The sequence below is a fragment of the Furipterus horrens genome, unplaced genomic scaffold (genome assembly GCF_987537825.1).
Source record: "Furipterus horrens unplaced genomic scaffold, mFurHor1.1.pri manual_scaffold_10, whole genome shotgun sequence".
Taxonomy (NCBI): domain Eukaryota; kingdom Metazoa; phylum Chordata; class Mammalia; order Chiroptera; family Furipteridae; genus Furipterus; species Furipterus horrens.
The window spans coordinates 48358239-48377570 of NW_028327180.1; positions in this window are offsets into that span (position 1 = coordinate 48358239).

Consider the following 19332-nt stretch of genomic DNA (forward strand, 5'->3'; position numbering starts at 1 on the left):
AATGGGAATGGGACTGGGGTCGGGGTAGAACACTGACCCAGACCCAGAGACAGAGGGGGAGAGAGGCAGAGACAAAGGAGACGACAGACAAAAATTCCGGATCTGGGGATGGAACAAGACAACTGTGACAATACCAACAATGGTTGTATAACATGTTACAGGGTCCCAGAATCAAGGATCCAGGAAATGAAAGTTGGTGTCCAGGTTCCCCCAAATGGGTGAGTTCCCTGGAGATCCGCACCTCTGGTCAGAGGAAACCCACCCCTTCACATACTTGCCAGGAGCAGCTGCTGTTCTTCTGGGGCTGGGCAGTGATCTCCCCAGGTCCTGGCCTGCCCTAAGTCACACAATGCCATCCGTCCATGGGCAGAGGCATCGAGGCTCCTCAGACCCAAGGCCCACAGCTCCCTGAAGCTGGGAGCCTCACAGTTGAGCTTTCTGACAACCTTTTCTGCCGCATCTCCTTTCCTCTTCTTTTATCTCTCTTCCTTGACAAGAATCACACATCTGAGCTGGTAGCTGCCTTCAAATTACCTTTAGGTGAATTTTGGAGGCTTATTCCCAGGCCAAGATCTGAGTTTACTCCCTTCAGGACTTTACCCAAGCTGTTCCCTCCACCAAGAATGCCCTTCCCGCAGGCACGTATTCTGCTTCACCTTCCAGGCTCTGCTCCACTGCCCCTCTCCTTCTAGAAGCTTGTCTAACCATCCTAGGCTTGGAAGGGATCTTATCCTACCCCGCCACATGCCCTCATCCCTTTGTGAGATCCCTGAGTATGTTACCTGTTTATTAGTTCAACTGTGGTCAGACCTGGGTGCCTTTGGAGGGCCAACCCATTCTGGACCCTCAGACTTCCTGGGAAAATGGAAGTGCAGACTCAGTTTCTAACTTCACAAGGCATTTGCACAAGCAGAAGATTTGGCGTTGCTCTCAGGCCTGAAGCCACAAAATGCTTGAACAGTATGGGGAACAAAGGGAATACCGTCTGTTCTGTGCAAAGAAGGACTTTTCCTTATTATCAAAAAAAATATTAAAAAAGAAGTAACTGGAAAGGTGCCAGGAAAGCTGAAGTTTCCGGAAGCCATTAACAGTGCTGAATGCCAGACTGCTGCAGTTCTGTAGCTAGGGCCACGTGGCCATTCTGTGGGGAGGGTTGGGCAAGGGGCCCAGGCCAAATTTCCTCCTTGTTGTGGGCAGAAGGCAACAGCATGAGAGAGTGGGGAAGTGAATCCTTTCCTGGGTGCCCCTCATGTTCCAAGAGGGCCTGGGATGGTGCTGGCCTTGAGCAGCCCTGACCTGATATTGTCCTAGGCAAGTGCAAACAGAGGAAGTAGCTTTGCCAGTTCAGACTTCAGTTTTCTAATCTGGAGAATGGGCTGATGCTCACAGGGCTGAGGTGGGGGAGAAGGCAGGGATGATCCATGTGGCACCAGTAGCTCCTCACTGTTCTCTATAGACAGGCAGAGGGCTACCCTGAGTTGCTATCCCCCACCACAGACTGAGGCCTCTTCTTAAGGTCATTCTTGCAGGGCCAGCAGAGGCCAGTATACCCCAGGGTGGCTGACAAGAAGACCTTTCCCTTCAGGACATAAGGGAGTGAGCAATGTGTCGTAGGAGGGACCAAACAGGAACTAGAATGGCTTGTTGGACTCTAGGAAAGCACTTTGCAGAATGGCACTTATGACCTCTGCCTAGTTAAATCTGACCCAAGCTTTGAACTAAAGCTAAATAGCTAAATCCTTTTTACTCCCTGAGGGTTCCTGTCAGGGAAAGTCTAATTCTTCCCCAAAGCATCATGCCCAACCACGTGGCATGGATCACCATAGTCACCTAGATCTGTTATGGCATGATCTGGTTGCTGTCCACTTCTTCAACTTTGGCTCAGCACCTAGAGCAAGCCTGGTCTGCAGCAGGAACTGTGTAAATGTTTCCAGAAGAAAGGGATCCCTGGGCTCCCACCTTGGTCCTTAGTGGTCTCCAGAGTCACATGAGCCAGAAAGTGACTCCCAGCCCTGCTGCCTCTTACCAGCAGTGTGACTTTAAAGAAGCCAGTTTCCTCCTCTGTGCCTTAGTTTCCCTAGTTATGAAATGTGCATAAGAATGCTGCCCACTTCTGAAGTTTCATGTAAGAATCCAATGAGTCCTTGAGTGAAGAGGGAATGATCCTAGGAGCTTAATAAATGCCCACTGTTATAAACATTATATTTATTCTTGGCTGTTTGGGCATGTGGTTTTGATCCTGAGCCAAATTCTTAAGATTTTTGTTTAGGGGTTGAGAGGCCCCAACCCGGTGTGAACTCAGGTCCCACCTGGTGTGATAACCTCTAAATCTTTAGCTCTGAACCCCTATGTACCCCTCCAGTCATTCTCCTTCTCCTTCTTCCATTCCCCCAAAGCCAAGACACTCTAGCTTTGGGGAAAACTCTTATTTATCCCTCAAAGCCCATTTCCAACGCTCTTTTCCCTGAGAAGCCCTACCTCCTCTTTCTCTAGACCAGTGGTTCTCAACCTTCCTAATGCCATGACCCTTTAATACAGTTCCTCATGTGTGGTGACCCCCAACCATAACTAAAGCATAGTGATTAATCACAAAAACAGTATGTAATTATATATGTGTTTTCCGTTGGTCTTAGGAGACCCCTGTGAAAGGGTAGTTCGACCCCAAAGGGGTTGCGACCCACAGGTTGAGAACCGCTGCTCTAGACCCCCCCCCCAACACCTTCCTTCCTTCTGGTCCAGTCCTTGATACCAAGGGGCTGGGGATGTTTATGTCTAGCTCTGACTCCTGCAGCCTGAGGGCACCTCAAGGGCTTGGCTGGGGTGTCCTTTGGGGGAGCATTATAGGTGAATGTATGGGGATCATGGCAGGGGAGAGTTTGATTACTCAATATTGGTGAAAGTGACCCTGACTTATATTTAGATCCAACTTAACTTCTACCGAAGGCCAAGGTTAATTCGTTAAGCAAACAGTACCCAGGAAGAAACCGAGCTGGGCACCCTCAGGCCTAGGAACAAAGGAGCTCCAGGATGGGGTCAAGCACTGGATTATGGACTCAAGCTCCCAGGACCAGGGAGGGTTGGGGATGGGGTTGGTGCACTTCCACCCACTCCTAACTCCAAACCTGGATCTGTGGTCTGGATTCCTACAGACCTAATTACCCTCATTGCCACGTGCACTAATTACCTCCGTGATGCCAGGTGGCTGGGCGGGGCTGCTCCACTTTTAGGAGGTAGGTCGGCCTGATTATTTTTGGCTGTGCCGTCCTTGAAGGCTCTGGCATCTGCCTGCTTGAAGGACAGAAAGTGGGGCGGAGAAATTGCAGCCTCTTCAGGAGGGACGCTAGGAGATGTAGGTGTCTACTTGGGCCAGGAGCTCCCTGAGCAGGGGCTTTGGGCCTGAGGCCTGAAGGTCTTTGGCACGTAGCTGGAGGTGGCAAGACCTGGAGGGGCTAAGAATCAGCTCTGAGGTGGAGGTCTATTTTAAACGTGGCACCACTGAGGGGAGAGGTCTAGGGGTGGGGGCTGTTCAGATGGGCCTGGGTGTTAACAGCACCACTACTGACTTGCTATGTATTTCTGGGCATATGACCTCCTCTCTTTGCACCTTTCCTGAGGGATTAATAAGGGATAAAAACTCACAAAGAATGCTCTGGGAGGTGGGTGTAGCATGTGCAAAGGCCCTGAGGTGGGGCTAGACTGGGTATATTGGAGGAACAGTGGGGAGGCCAGGTGGCCAGAACAGAGTGAGTGGGATGAGAGTAGGGGTTCTGAGGGCTGAAAGGCCAGGTAGAGCCTCATGGGCCCTGATGAGGTGTGTGGGTTTTGTTCCAAAGGTACTGGGGAGCCTTGGGAAAGTTTGGAGCCAGAAAGGGAGAGATGTGAACAGATTTACACCTCTGGCTCCAGGCTGAGTTTTAGTTCTCAGGAGAGAACTAGTTGTATATACATGTGCAGAATGGAGGTAGACCCTCCCTTTCTCTGAGCCTCAGTTTCCCCAACTTGGACAGAGTCCTGAGGCTGAGACAGCCCCAGCACACACTGGACCTTTAGCCAGAGAAGCTCCCTTTCCCAAAAACTCCCGAATTCTGGCTGAGCAGCTTACATGGCCTCTCCCTCGCCTGCCCTCTCCTCCTACTCTCCTTCTGTGGCTTGAAGGAACAGCTGTGGGAACAGAGAGCAGGGGGCCTCAGGGAAGGCAGTGAGGAGGGGCTCCAATGTGGGGGGGCTGTGTTCCTGCTTGGTGACAGCCCACATGGAGCCGCCCAGTGCCGAATGTTCTTGCAGGAACTGTGTGACTCAGATGTAGCAACCTCTTTTCTCGATCTGCTGGGAGAGGCCATTCCTCATCTCCAGGCACAGGCTGGAGTCAGGATTTGCTTCTCTTGGCCACCCTCAAAAGAGCCCTCCCTCTCTCCCCAGGATTCCTTTAATGGGTTACATTGTTCACTTTCCTGCCCTAACACCCTCAGTGGCTCTCCTGCAGGCTTCAGAGGGCAAATCCAGTTCCTCATCACCATTGGCCACACTGCTGGATCCCACATCTGAGCCTCTGAACTCAGTCCCAAAACCTCCTCCTCTAGGAAGCCTTCCCAGACTCCCTGTTCTCTCCCCCAACCCTGACCCCATAGGGGTCTGTGTCCAGCTCTTCTTCCACCTCAGACTGGGGATCCTTGAAGTCCAGATGTAGACCAAGGCCTCACAGGTCCCATTGTCACTCAGTATGGGAGTGCACAAAGTGGGCACTGGGGTAGAGGACACTTGCTGTGGCAGCCCAAGAGAGGACCCCATGGACTTGACCTCTAAACCTCAGTTTTATAGAAGAGAAAACTGAGGCCCAGGAAGCTTAAATCTATTCCCCAAATCAAAAGCTGGCCATGTGGAAAGCTTAGCCTGCTCCTTGCAGCCTTTGGAGCTTTGTTTACCCTGTGGAGGAGGGGAATTTGGTACAATCTGGGCTTGGACTCCAGAAGTGTGACAGTCCATCTCCATGGATGCACTGGGGGCCTCCCTGGGCCTCTGTATCCTCTTCTCTAAGACATGGGCTCCTCAGCACTGTGGGAGGCCCTGCTGTGAGGAAGAGGACAGCTATCTGGTAGACAAGATGGATGACAAATAGAGGACCAAGTAGGATAACTTCTGACAACTTTTTGCAAAGGAGAGAAAAACCATACAAAGCATCAGGCATTGACAGGGGGTTGGTGAAGGCTGCTCAGCAGAGGAGGTAGTGATTCAGAGGAACGGCATGTGCAAAGGACCTGGGGTGGGAATGTGCTCAGTCCCTTGGTGCAGCACCAAGGAGGCAGGTGTGGTAGGAATAGGGTGACTTGGGAAGATAGTGGGGAGCCAGGTGGGCTGGGAGCTCCACAGGCTGGGTTACAAGGAGCCTTGCAGGCCCCAGAGCAGAGTGTAGATTTTATACTCACAGACCTGGGAAGCCATGAAAGGCTTTTGAGCAGGAAAGGGACATGATCTGCTATTACATGCTTTGGATAAGATTCAACGAAGTGCCACATGACAAATGGACTGAGGAGGGTGATTCTAAGGCTGTGTTCCTTGGTTATCACTGGGTTGTGTTTGATAAACAAATGTTATCGGCACTATTATTATATCTTTGGAGTTGGCCACAGGCTCTGAGCTCAAACCCCAGGGAGGAAGACTATCTTAATAACCCCCTTTCTGCCTTGTCCAGCCTTCCTTCCTCTCTCTCTCTCTCTCTCTCAACTGAAATTCCAGGCTTCCAACAGGATGGAAACATCTGCTTCCTGGGGAGGAGCCTGTTGTCTCCCAGGCTGGGGGAGGAGGATCACTGAGAGAAAAAGAGTCACACATTAGGCACTGACTGCATACACAGGGAGGCAACTATGTACAGGTTGCAATCAGGGGCCTGGGTTCAAGTCCTGCCCTGTCTTATTCTGCCTGGGAGGCCTGGGACCAGTGGCCACACACTTCCCAGGCAGAGAATCACTGCCGTGCACAGGATAAGCACTTGTTGACAGATCCAGCAGGGGCAGCTTTTCCTGACTGATTTGCAGGACCCAGCACAAAGGGAAAATTCAGAGCCCCTTGCCACAAAATTATTCAGTACTTTAAGACAGTGACATCAGAGCGTTAAACTCAGAAGCTGGCCCTTGTGGGAGCTGTCGTGGCCACCTTCTACCGCTGCAGAAACTGAGTCTGAGAGATGGCCATGCCAAGAGCTGAGGAACCCGTGGGGTCCTCTCACCTCCTGAGACAGCAGCAAGTGTGTTGAGTGGCTGGTGGGCTGGTGAGTAAACCCCAGGAGCTGGGAGGTACCAACCTCATTCTTGGTGAGAGGCCAGGAGCAGCTGTGGCCTCTGGGGCATAGAGGGTGGGGGAGGGCGGGGACATACATGCACACATTTTCTAATGGACTCAGCTTTATGTATTTTCTCTTCTGATTGCCATAGCGATACATACTCAGTGTAAAATCTGTTGCAAAGGAAACACAGACAAGCATGAAGTAAATAATGCAAATAGGTCCATTGTCATAGCATTTAATTCCCTGAATGCATTTATATTACAAACTTACAATGTGCCTTGTGTTCACTGGTGAGTTAAAACACACTGGCACAGGAAACAAACAATTCAGACGCCATTGCTGCCCTTGGTGGGCGTGGGCTGGCACAGATCAGGTGCTCAGTAAGAATCTGTTGAGTGAATGAAATGGTAAGAATAAAGTGAATGCGCAGAAATCATTGTTACAACACAATGGTCTATCTCATTCTAGATTTTTTTCTTCTTTTCCTCTTCTCAGCCACAATGCAATCATACTGTACTCATGACTTCTCAGTGGAGGCCCACTTTCCACACCGATCAATAGCAGTCTGCCCTCTTGTGTTGAAAGATTTTTATCAGGGTTCTTCTATGACTTGTTAAACTGATCCCTGTGGTTGGGCAACTAGGGTGCTTCTCCAAGGAATGCTTTTGGGTGATGACTTTGAAAGTGGAATCACACATTTTCAACACTTTTGATGGACACCTAGGGCCACACCACCTTCCATACGATGTGTGCCATATCCCACTCTGTGTGTCCATTTCTCTGAACAACTGACATTTGCAAATAAATACTGGAGATATTGGCATTGTAAGAGAGGGATTAAAATCAGAGGCTCCCAAAGGGGGATTGGGGAATGACTTCTTAATAGGTATAGGGTTCCCTTTGGAGGCATGAAATGTTCTGGAACTAGATATAGGTAGTAGTTGCACAACGTTGAAAATGTACTAAGTGCCACTGAGTTACACACTGTAAAATCATTAATTTATGTTATGTGAATTTTACTTCAATTAAAAAAATCAGAGGCCCCAAGCTAGGGAGGTCTCTGGCCTCTGGCTTCCAGAAAGTCCTCAAAACTCTGCTCAGCGTCACCTCCTTACCAGGTCAACCCACCATGCCCCTTCCAGCACTTCCCATCTGTCCTCTTATTTGTCTTCAAAGTGCTCATCATTCCCTGCATAGTTTCATTCATTCATTCATTTGGCAGAGTATGGCAGAGGTGGCACACACACCCTAGGCTCAGTTGGAAGTTGCTCTGTCCAGCAGAGGCTTCGTGACCACGGTGGAACAAACTTTTACCCAGGACACTTTGTTATGTCTCGGGGAAGGAAGGTGAGTGCCTCTCTAGTGGAGACTCTCAGGGTAGCCCTGCTCTGAGAAATCGCCAGAGACTGCTGTGGGAACAGATAACTGGTTTATTGAGGAAGCAAAGGAAGGGGGAAGGGGGTTAAGGGGAAAGGCAATTCCCCTGACAGACTCAATGGCCCATAGGAGCAAGGAAAACGGCGGCAGAGGGGGTGGGGGTAGCTCCTGGTCCTCCTCATGGGCCCATAGGAGCAAGGGAATAAAGGAAAGGTAGCTCCCAGTCCTCCTCGTGGGCCCATAGGAATCGCCACCGACACTTCTGCAGACACCTTTTTTATACACCTTTCATTAAGGGGGAGTTTGCTTATCAATATATTCAGTAGGTCATTTACATCTTATTGCTTTCCCCCTCCCACACCAGCTTAGTTAACATATCAGGCTAGGTTCATTAGCATTTCCTCTGGGAAAATTTCAGTCCATCAACATATCTTTTGGGAAATGCTAAGTCCAGGGCCAGGTTGATTACCAAAGTCCAAAGTCCAGGTGTCCATGATCTGACAGAGACCAGCAGCCAAACCTTCATCCCTTATGCCTTTTATTGAGGATACATGCGAGAGATACAAGGCTAAAATTTATAAATCGTCAATAGTCATTAGGCGTTTGGCAGTAACAGATTACACATACCAGTATAGGGGTTGCAGTGACCAGTCTGTGTCAGGGTCCATAAAATATCTTGACCAGATGCAAGGTTTCATATACTCCTTGCTAGAGATTGTTTATGTTACATTACTGATAAGGAAAGCAGAGCAAGTTCTAAAGCATAATGAGCATAATGAGCATCCTTTGATCCAATTCCCATGGCAACCCTCTGAGTGGTTGTCAGTCATGTTCCACACGCAGCCTTATGTTGAGACTTAGAGGCAAGCGCGGCCAGAAAGCTGGCGGCTCATCATGCTCAGGCTGGGGCTACAGTTCCTTAAACCACGAGGAGTGGTTGCCCACAGCAGAGGAGTTCACAATTATTATTACGCCCATTTTCCCGAGAAAGAAACTGAGGCTCAGAGCATTGGGGTTACCCGGCACCAAGCCATGTGGGTGTGGGGCTAGGCTGCATCCTCATCGTCAATCCATATTGGCCCCTTCAAGAGACGCCCATGGGCCATGGGTGGCGTCCTTTCCAAATTAGGGAAGTTGTAAACAGTTCACCCACAGTTGCTGTTATACTGCCACTGTGTAAACAGCAGGTGGACCTCGGAAGGGGTTCTTGTGACTTCTGGCCCCTTAATTGCTTCAGTCCATTCACTTGTTCATCCATTCACTCATTTGTTTTACAAAGATATTTTGAGGCCTAACTATGTTCTGCACCCTGTGCTAGGTTTGGGGTTACAATAATCATAAAAGGCATCCCTGGCTGGTGTGGCTCAGTGGATTCAGCACCAGCCTTCAAACTAAAGGGTCTAAAGGGTCACTGGTTCGATTCCCAGTCAGGGCACATGCCTGGGTTCGGAGCAAGGTCCCCAGTTGGGGACCCATGAGAGGCAACCACACATTGATGTTTCTCTCCATCTCTTTCTCCCTCCCTTCCCCCCTCTCTAAAAATAAATATTATATATATGAAGAAGATAATAATAAGAGGCAAATATATAAACAAGGAGAGGTAACATGGCAATATGTACTGAGAGGGAAATCAAACAGGAAGCAGGAGATAGCCTGGAGAGCATGCAAATGAGGGGGCATGTGAAGTGGGGGATGCTCTACTGTTGCCTGAATGTGTCGCCTGAATGTGCAGGAAGGCCGCCTCTGAGAAGGCAATATTTGAGCTGAGACTGCAAAGAGAAGGAGTCAGGCACAGTGATACCAGGAGAAAGAGCATCCCACGTGGAGGGCCCAGCCCACCAAAGATTCTGAGATGGAAAGGAGCTGGGCGTGTCTGAGGAACATCAAGGAGGATGCTGAAGCTGGAACAGGGTGAGTGTCAGGGAGAGGGATGGTGAGGAGGCCAGGGATCGAAAAGAGCAGGTTCTACTCTAGGATGATGGGAATCATAGGAGAGTTTTGAGCTGGGGAATAACTTGGTGTGGTTTGTAAGTTCTGGAAAGCTTCCTGTGGCTGCTGTCCAGAGAAGGGTCTGCAGGGACAGTGGTGTCAGGGAGACTGAAGGTGAGCTGGAGCAGCTTCCAGGGGCGGGGGAGATGGCCTGACTGAATGGAGGCCCTGATCATGAGAAGCTGGTCAAGGGTTTGGAGGAGGATGTTCTGGAGACTGAAGGAGGAGAGGACTGTAGGCGGCTCCGGGAGGTCCGGATGTTTGACAGAGCTTCTCTGTGATTTGGGGAGACTTGTGGGGCCCTGGGAAGGTCTGGGGGGCTTCACGTTCACATCTCCCATGACCTTGAACTTCTTTTGACATAGATGTGCATAGGGAACGCGGCTAGATGACCACCTTTTCCCCAGAAGAGGGCAGGAAAAGGAAAAGATTTAAAAAGGTGGGGCCATGGTAGGCTGAAGGCTGAGTGAGACGTTTCACCATCCTGTGGGAAGGAAACAAGTTAGAGCTGGCCTGCGCCTCCCTGCCCCGCTTCCTTTGACAAACTCTCTCAAAAGTCACCGCATTGTGCTGACAGGACAAAGCTAGCTTGGCTCAGGCCCATAGGGATGTGGAGACTGTTCCGGGTTGAGTCAGCCATTTCTGGATTGGAATCTCTGCCCTACCCCTGGTTACCTGCCTGAGCCTGGACATGGTTAGGCTTTTCTAGAAATTGTTCTGGAGCTACCAGATTCCCTGTAGAACAAAACAAGTGATTCCCACCTCACGCTTTCCACAAAAATTCAATCTTGGGTAAAGCTTTTCTTACTCTGAGCCTCTTCTGGGAGATGGTCCCTACCTCCCACAGCTGTTGTAAGTAAGCCTGTTGTGTAGCTGGCACTCAAACAGCTCCTGCCATTAGTTTTTTGTTTTTTTTTATTCTATGAGGCACATACAGGAGTGTATGTGAAACTGAGAATATCTGAATAAGATCTGTCAATTGTATTGATGTCAATTTTCCAGTTATGATAATGTACTATATTCATGCAGGATGTTCTCACTGGTAGAAGTATTCAACTCAATGGGTTTTCAGTATATTCACAAAGTTGTTCAACCATTACTACTACCTAATTCCAGAATATTTTCATCACCTCTGGAAAGAAACCCTGTGCCAATTAGCAATCACTTCACATTCTCCTTTCTCCCTGCCTTGTGTCAGTTACTAATGTACTTTCTGTCTCTGTTAATTTGCCTGGTCTGGGCATTTCATTTAAGTGGAACCACATAATATGTGGCCTTTTATGTCTGGCTTCTTTCACTCAGCATATGTTTTTAAGATTCATCCATGTTGTAGCCTGTATCACTTTTCGTTCTTTTTTTATGGCTGAATAGTATTCCACTGTATCAATAGTTCATATTTCATTAATTCATTCGTCAGTTGGTAGAACTTTGGATTGCTTCCACTTTTGACTATTTTGTATTCACATACAAGTTTTTGTATAAGCATATGCTTTTAATTCTTTGTCTTATTTTTTATGATTACGTGTGAATATAAAATTATTCCAAAATAAAAACTTTAATGAAAGGGGAAAAAGGACCTGAAATACTGAGGATTAAGATCACATGTTAAAAATAATGGGAAACAATAAATATTATTTTGTTAAATGGAGGCAGCATTTATGAAGATCATGAAGCAGCCCTTAGCTAAGGGCTCTGACTCCCACTGGGGATGCTGACAGACCCATAACAGCAATGACAAGTTTTGCAATGGTCGGTGTACCTAACCATACTCCTCCCCTCCACCAATGCCTACTATGACTTCCTTTCACCTTGCAGCGAAGTCAAACTCCTTGGCTGGCCTTGGAGCTCTTGTGTGTGCTGATGTCTCCACTGTCCTCCCACGGATACTCTGCATGCCTGACCAGCTCGCTTTCTGGCTCCCTCTGCCCAGATGCAGCCAGTTAACATGCCTCTGTATTCTCTCCTTTGCTGTGGGCATGTCATGGAAAACTTCTCAGAGGAGTTGGCATTTTAGTGGGTGGGTTTGTAGGGGTGGGGGACAGGGAAGCATACTAATGCTTAAAATTTAGTGTCAATTTGGTCAGGCAATGGTGCCCAATTCTCTGGTCGAATAGTATTCTAGATGTTGATGTGAAATATTTTTTAGATGTGGTTAACATCTCTAATCAGTTGATCTTAAGGAAAGGAAGTTATTCTTGATACTCCGAGTGGTCTTTATCTAATCAGTTGAAGCCTTAAGAGCAAAAACAGGTTTCTAGGGGAAAAATGAATCCTCCTCAAGGCTGCAACATAGAAACCCTCCCTGAGTTTCCAGTGCACTGAACATAAATTTCAGGCTTACTACTACCACAATCACATGAGTCAATTCCTTAAAACAAATCTCTTCATATACTGTATATTATAATACAAATATACACAGTATATCCAGTTGATTCTGTTTCTCTGGAGAGCCTGGACTGGTACAGGCACCTAGAGGACTGGCAATGGTGGCAGGAAGGGCTTGCGTGTCAGGACAGGATTTCCTGGATAAAGTGAGTGTCCAGCAGGAGAACCTTGGCCGCTTTCCTTGGCCTTTCTCAGTGGGATGCGGGCCAGGCTCTCAGCCTCAGACACTGTCCAAGACACCCGAAGGCCAAAAACACATTCAAGTCCTTGGGTTTCATGGTCCTGGGCAGAGATCGCTCCGAGGTGCTGACCCACCCTGCCACCCCTCGACCAAAATAAACCCAGGACAGGGACCTGCAAGATTAGCCACCCCAAAACTCCATGGCCTGATTCAGGTCACAGATCTGAGTGTTGCAGGCCCCATGGACAGGGCCATCCTTGGCCCCCAAAAGTCTGAGAGGTAGACTAGCTGGCCTTGATGAACAAAAATTTCATTTTGGAGAAAACGTGATTACAGCAGCTGACAATTAAAGGGCATTTTCTCCTCATGGGACCCTCTGTCCCTTGGAGGCAATCAAGAGTAATCTAGGGCCTTGGTGGTCTCCTTCACAGATGAGTCAGTGGGGGCAGACTCCAACCCACATTTCTGATTTGAAAGCCTGTGGTGGTGGATCTCTGGTTTACCAGAGACTATTTAACAGGGTTAAAAATAACCATTAAATATTTACTGACAGTCTCCAGTATGTATCCAAGAGAAATGAAACATACATCCACATAAACACGTGGACACATATGTTCAGGGCAGCACAATTCATAATCGCCAAAAGGTGGAAACAACCCAAGTGTCCATCAGTGGATGAAGGACCACAAACAGAATGTGGTCCATCCACACAACGGACTATTATTCATCCATAAAAGGAGTGAGGCACTGACACTTGCTACAACGTGGATGACCCTCAAAAACATGATGCTATGTAAAAGAAGCCAGACACAAAAGCCCAAATGGTGTGTGATTCCATCTATATGAAATGTCCAGAACAAGCAAATCCGTAGAGACAGAAAGCATTAGTGGTTGCCAGGGGTGGGGAGAGGGAAAGTGGGGAGGGGAAGTGGAAGCGATTGCTAATGGAAAAGGGGTTTATTTCATGAGGTGATTAAAGGGTTTAAAATTGACTGTGGTGATGGTTGCATACATCTGTGAATATCTTTAAAAAATTAAACTTTATACTTTAAATATGTACAATGAATGGTATGTGAATTATAGCTTACCAGAGCTTTTTTAAAAAATATTCTCCAAAACCATACACATACTGAGTACCCACTGTATACCAGGCACTGAGCTGGGTGCAAGGACAGAGCCTAGAGGGGAAAAAGTCATAAACAGATGACCATGGTACCAACAGATTCCTCTCTTACTCACTGTATGGCAAGGAGAAAGAGTAACATTTGTGTGAGTGTGTGAAGAATGGAGGAGAGAGTGTGTGTGTTGGGTTTTGAAGGATAAATAGGAGTTTGCCAAATTGAAGGTGGGAGCTGATAGTGACCTCAACTTTATAAAATCTAATAAACAATAAATATAATTAAAAAAATGAAAATAAATGCATCCTCATTTGTCTGCATGATCTGAAGGAGTGTTTATTTTTGGACACTTCACAACCCACCCTGAACCACACCTGGCTCACCCAGGCCAACTCCCTGAGGCTGAACAGAAGGTTAAAGGCTAGGCCTGACTGAGAACCTTCCCCAAGGACCTGCCTTCTCTCAGGCTAGGTTCATTCTGGCCTCCCCTCTCCTAGTGTGGCCAGCACGTGGCTCTGGCAGGTTGCCACAGAGAATGAGGAGGACGACGTTCTCATCTGAAAATAAATCATGACTCTGAATGGGTAAACAAGAAACTAGGGCAGAGGAGGGGGTGCGGGGTGAGGTCTGAGGGGAAAGAGAGAATTGTGCCTTTCCTGGGAAGATGAATGCAGCCTTTCAAAGCTGGCCTCCCTATGCTTGGCTGGCCGCCATATGCTCTGCCTCTGCTGTGCCCCAGGCTGTTTCCAAGTGCCCGGGACCTACTGTACCTTTGCTGCTGAGTCCTGACCCCTGGGCCTCTCCCAATGTGGATTCCACTGCTACTCAGAGAAGTCCCTTCTTTGCACTTTTAAAATATATATATTTTTTATTTTTAGAGAGGGGAAGGGAGGGAGAGAGAGAGAAACCTTGAATTCCCTCTCGTATGTCTCCCCAAGTGGGGACCTGGCTTGTAACCTAGGCATGTACTCTGACTGGGAATCGAACCAGTGACCTTTCAGTTCACAGGCTGGCACCCAATCCACTGAGCCACACCAGCCAGGGCTTTTCTTTGCACTCTTAATGTGGATCTTGCTTTTTGTAAACCCAGTATGACCTTTGACTGTTCACTGAGTGCAAGATATTCCCAACCTATGATCCATTTTACAAAGACGAGGGGAGAGGGCAAAACTGGGACTCAGTGGGGGCTCCAGGGGTCCTCCTCAGGCCTGATTGATGGTGATTTCAAGCAGGAGGTGTCTTAATGAGAAATGTCTTAGTCAAAAGCAGCTAAGATGTGTATAATTCAGGGATGAAGGCTTGGCTGTGGGTCCTGGCTCTGCACACCTGCAGGTCTGTTCCTTCTCCTTCTGGGAACAGCATCTTGGTATGTACAGGGCTGACCCTCTCCCCTCTCAGGGAGGTCATTTGGTGAATGAATGAGTGAACCAACAGATAGATGGACAGAGGCTACTGAGAGACTCTTAGGGAGATGCTGGAGGGAATCATAGCAGCCTGCTAACTGGGGCCTGGGAGGAAGCAATGGGAAGAGTCTCCATTCAAATCTGGTGCTTTTTTCCTGTAAGATCACAGATGCCTCAAACAAAAACCAATAATTGTTGCCAGCACATGCTTTATCATTTTTACTTCCTTTGAATATTCTTCAATGAATTTTCTTTTAAAAGTGCACAGGAAAGCTCTCTGTGTGGTGAGGCACATGGCTGAGGGAGGGGCAGGAAGAGCACCCTGCCCCCCCTTTCCCAGGGCGGACATTTTGGAGTACACTTGCCTTCTCTGTGCTCAAATACAACTGAGCATCCCTGAATATGAACATCTGTCTCCACTTTACAATACTTCTACAAAAATCACATCCCACTTTGGCTTTTGTCCTCCTCCTAGGATCAAACTCCTTTTTCCAAAGCTCCAGTATATTTCACACCTGAAGCCTCCTTGAATTGTCCCTTCCATCCCTCTATTTACTTTGTCCCCAGGATTCACCAGTACAACAAGGCTCCTGACATCTGTGGACATCAAAACTCACACCCTGAGTTGAACCCAGTGGTTTGCCCCATGGAGCAGAGGGGTTCCGGTGTTTAAACACGCCAGCCCAGCTAGGTTGGCAACAGGCTAGTGTCTGGTGTAATCCCTGTAGAAAACAGCTTGGTGATTCCTCAAAAGGTTAAATGCAGAGTTACCATATGATCCAGTAATTCCACTCTTATAGGTATAGACCCAAAAGAAAAAATAAAGACTTGCATACCAATATTCAGAGTAGTTCTATCCACAATCACTAAAAGGTGAAATCAACTCAAATGCCCATCAACAGATGGATGAACAAAATGTGGTCCATCCTGAGCTATAAAAAGGACTGAAGCACTGAAACAAGCTACAACATGGATGAACATCATGCAGCTCTGGCTGGTGTGGCTCAGTGGACTGAGTGCCGGCCTGCGAACCAAAGGGTCGCTGGTTTGATTCCCAATCAGGGCACATGCCTGGGTTGTGGGCCAGGTCCCCAGTTGGGGGCACACGAGAGGCAATCGCACACTGATGTTTCTCTCCCTCTCTTTCTCCCCCTCTTCTTCTTTCTCTAAAAATAAATAAACTTATAAAAACAAAACAAACAAAAAAACCCCATCATGCTGAGAGAAGCCAGACACAAAAGACCACATGTTGTCTGATCCCATTTATATGAAATGTCCAGAACAGGCAAATCCAAAATGACAGATCAGTGGTTGTCAGGGTCTGGAGAGGAAGGATGGGGACTGACTGCTTATGGGGGCAGAATCTCCTTTTGGGGTGATGGAATGTTCTGGACTGGATAGTACTGGTTATACAACCCTGTGAGTGTGCTAAATGTCACTGAATTGTTCACTTTAAAATGGTGAATTTTATGTTATGTGAAATTTGTATCAGTAAGAAACAAAAAGGTTGAGGTGATCCTCAGGGAGGCTAGCAAGGAGGTGGGTGCTGTCCTTCCAACCAGGCCAGCAGCACTGGTGGTTAGCAATTCTGGCATTTCTCTGGGCTCCTGTCAGTGAGGAGATGCCTCTACTTGGGTATTTATTGGCTCCCCGCAATGCCTTCCGCTGAATCTTGTTCACATACATTCTTCTCAGCTGACTCTCTGGACAGGAAGAACATCCATAGTCTACAAATGAGACTGAAGCTCTGAAAGGTGAAGCAAATTTACAAGGTCACCCATGGGGGCCCTTTCATCACGTGATGGGGTTTAGGTAAGAACTTGGGAACTTTATTTTTTGGAGGACAATTGGGCTGACAGGAAACCTCAATGACAGTTTCCCAGTGACAGAGGGTGGTGGAAATGGGACAGCTGACATCTGTGAGCTTTGTGGAGTGCTGGTGCTCATTCTCAAAACCCTAGCAGTAGATACTACTGTTCTCCCATTTTACAAATGAGGAAACCAAGGTTCACAGAGGTGGATCACTTGCTCTAGGTCACACAGCACAGTGAGGACATGTAAAGATTGGGATTCAAATCCTCAAATTCTGCTTTGCTTTGAGCTGTCTCTGGTCAAAAACCAGTCATCAAAATGTAAATGCTGAAATGCAAGTGCACTCATTCACTTCTGGACCGTGAATTCTGGGAACTATGAGACTGTGCTCCTAAGACAACCTGAGAAATCTCTGGAGAAAACAAGCAAAGGAAGGCGCAGCTCATGAGGTCCTCTTCCTGGAGTCTGAGGGAAGTGGCTGGTGCTAGATTCATCATGGAGCTGCAATTCTTGAGAGTCAGAGTTTCCAGAGCCATAAGCATGGGGTTGGTGGAAAATTGGAATGACGTGTGTGCATGTGCCTGTGCGCATGTCTTTGAGCAACCATGTGACAATGCATGTGTATTTGTGTGCATGCATCTGTGTGCACATGCCTTTGAGCTTACATATATCCTTGAGTATGTGCATGGTTGTGCACATATGCACAGGCATAAGTACATGTGTATATGCACATTGTAGGTGTCTGTGTGCATGTGCACACCTTTGAGCCTACATGTACATATATTTTGCCTGCATGTGAACATGCATCGTATGTTACCCATGTCTGCACATCTTTGAGCCTATATGTGCATGTCTTTATGTGCACGCACGTTTATGCATGTACAGCTGTGCGTACACATGTGCACTGCACAGTTGCATACGTGTGTATATGGGAAGCTTAAAAACCATGGGAGATCCTGGGGTTTAGAGTGTGGGGCTGGAGTTGGACTGTCTGGGGCCTCAGTTTCTCCACTGGGAAATGGGTCAGCTTCTGCTGGATTCACGGATTAATGTCCACAGAAGCCACTATCAGATTTGTCAGTTTACAGTCTGTGCTATAGGCTCTGAAATTGACACCTGTCATCTCTAATTCTCGAAGCAAACCCAAGGCTGAGTTTATCACCCACATTATCATCCACAATATTTTGTCATAAAATCAAAGAAGCAAAGATGTTAAACCACAGAGAAATGTGTGGAGTAAACTGAACATTCCATCCATGGCCTAGACCACTTCTCAAAGCAGCTTTTGTTAATAGATGGCTGTAGTTTCCCAGAATTTGTGTGTGACCATGCATTTATATATTTAAATTTACATTTCTGTTTCTACATAGTCCAATATGGTATATTAAAACAACAATTTAAGTACTGTAAAAAAGTGACTTTATCATTCAATGTTATGGATGCAGACTTGCTCCGTTTCACTTGCTGTTGTGCCCTCAAGCTGAGCCTCAGCCTGGCTCTGCCTATCTACTTCAGAGCAGTTTCCAGCAGTAAGAAAGGGCCTTCAGACATTATACAAAGAGCACTCATTCACTGTCCTTTCATGGAACATTTATTCAATGCTGAGGGTTTAAACACAACATGCAAGCCCCCTAGAGGAGCCCCTAGCCCTGGTGAGACAGAGCCAGATGCACACACCCCTGGCCCATAGTGGTCAGGGACAGTCCTGAGGAAGCCATAGGGTCAAGCCAGGCCCCTGCCTGGGGAGAGCAGGGTGGGCTTCCTGGAGGAGGGGAACCTGGGAGATAGACCTTGAAGGTTGAATGGAGGACCCCAGGCATAAGGAAGACTGGCCGCAGGATGGAGAGTCACCTTCGTTGATGGCCAGCTGGGCAGCTTAGGAGCCTCAACACATGATATTCAGGAGTAGGAACTAATTCCTGACCCCAGGGCCCACTTCTAAGTCCTAACAAGCTGGAAGGGTTGCTGCTGCTGCAAAACAGTGCCAACCTATACTCAAACTGGGAAACTGAAGTTTGAGTAGGCTCAGTAACTGAAAGAGGGCTTTGAAGAACTCACTGGGTAGCCTGGGACCAGCTCCTCCTCTTTCTGGGCCTCAGTTTCCCCATCTATACAATGAGACAGAACAGCTGGCAGAGTGGTAACTGTGTGGGAGTTTGGCTCCAGCCACAGCACTAATCATCCCCTCCATCTCCCAACCACATGGAATTCCACCATGTATCCCCCTCTTCTGGCCAGACACTTGGTCTTGGCCCCCTCCTCTGTCGAAAGCAGGGGCAATTTGAAGGGTATTCCAGCCCTCATGATGGTCACCCCATGGCATCAGCAATCATTAGATAGAGGAGGAAATCAAAGACTTGAGTGCCAGGAACTCCTGCCCAACCCCACAGCTTCCTCTGGGATCTGTCATCCAGAACACACTCAAGGTATGGGGTGGTCAGGGCGAGGATGAGAGGGTCAGAGAGGGGACGTGGGGGAAGCAGATGGGTGGCAGCTGGGTGTGTCCAAGTGGAGCTCAGGGATATGGTCTGGAGGGGTGAGGCTGTGGTTCATGGTGGAGTGATCTCTGCCACGTCCTAGCAAGGCACGTGCTGTTGGGGAAACAGGGGCATTGACAGTCACCGTCCCCTTACTGCCCCCCCCACTGAGTTAGATTGCACAGGAATGCTGTGGAGGGCCCCTTGGTCCCAGAAATGCCATTTCTAGGGTTTTATTCACAGGGAGTGGCACTAAGACCCACATCACCCACCTACCTCCCAGGCTCTGGTGAAGATGAAGGCAAATGTG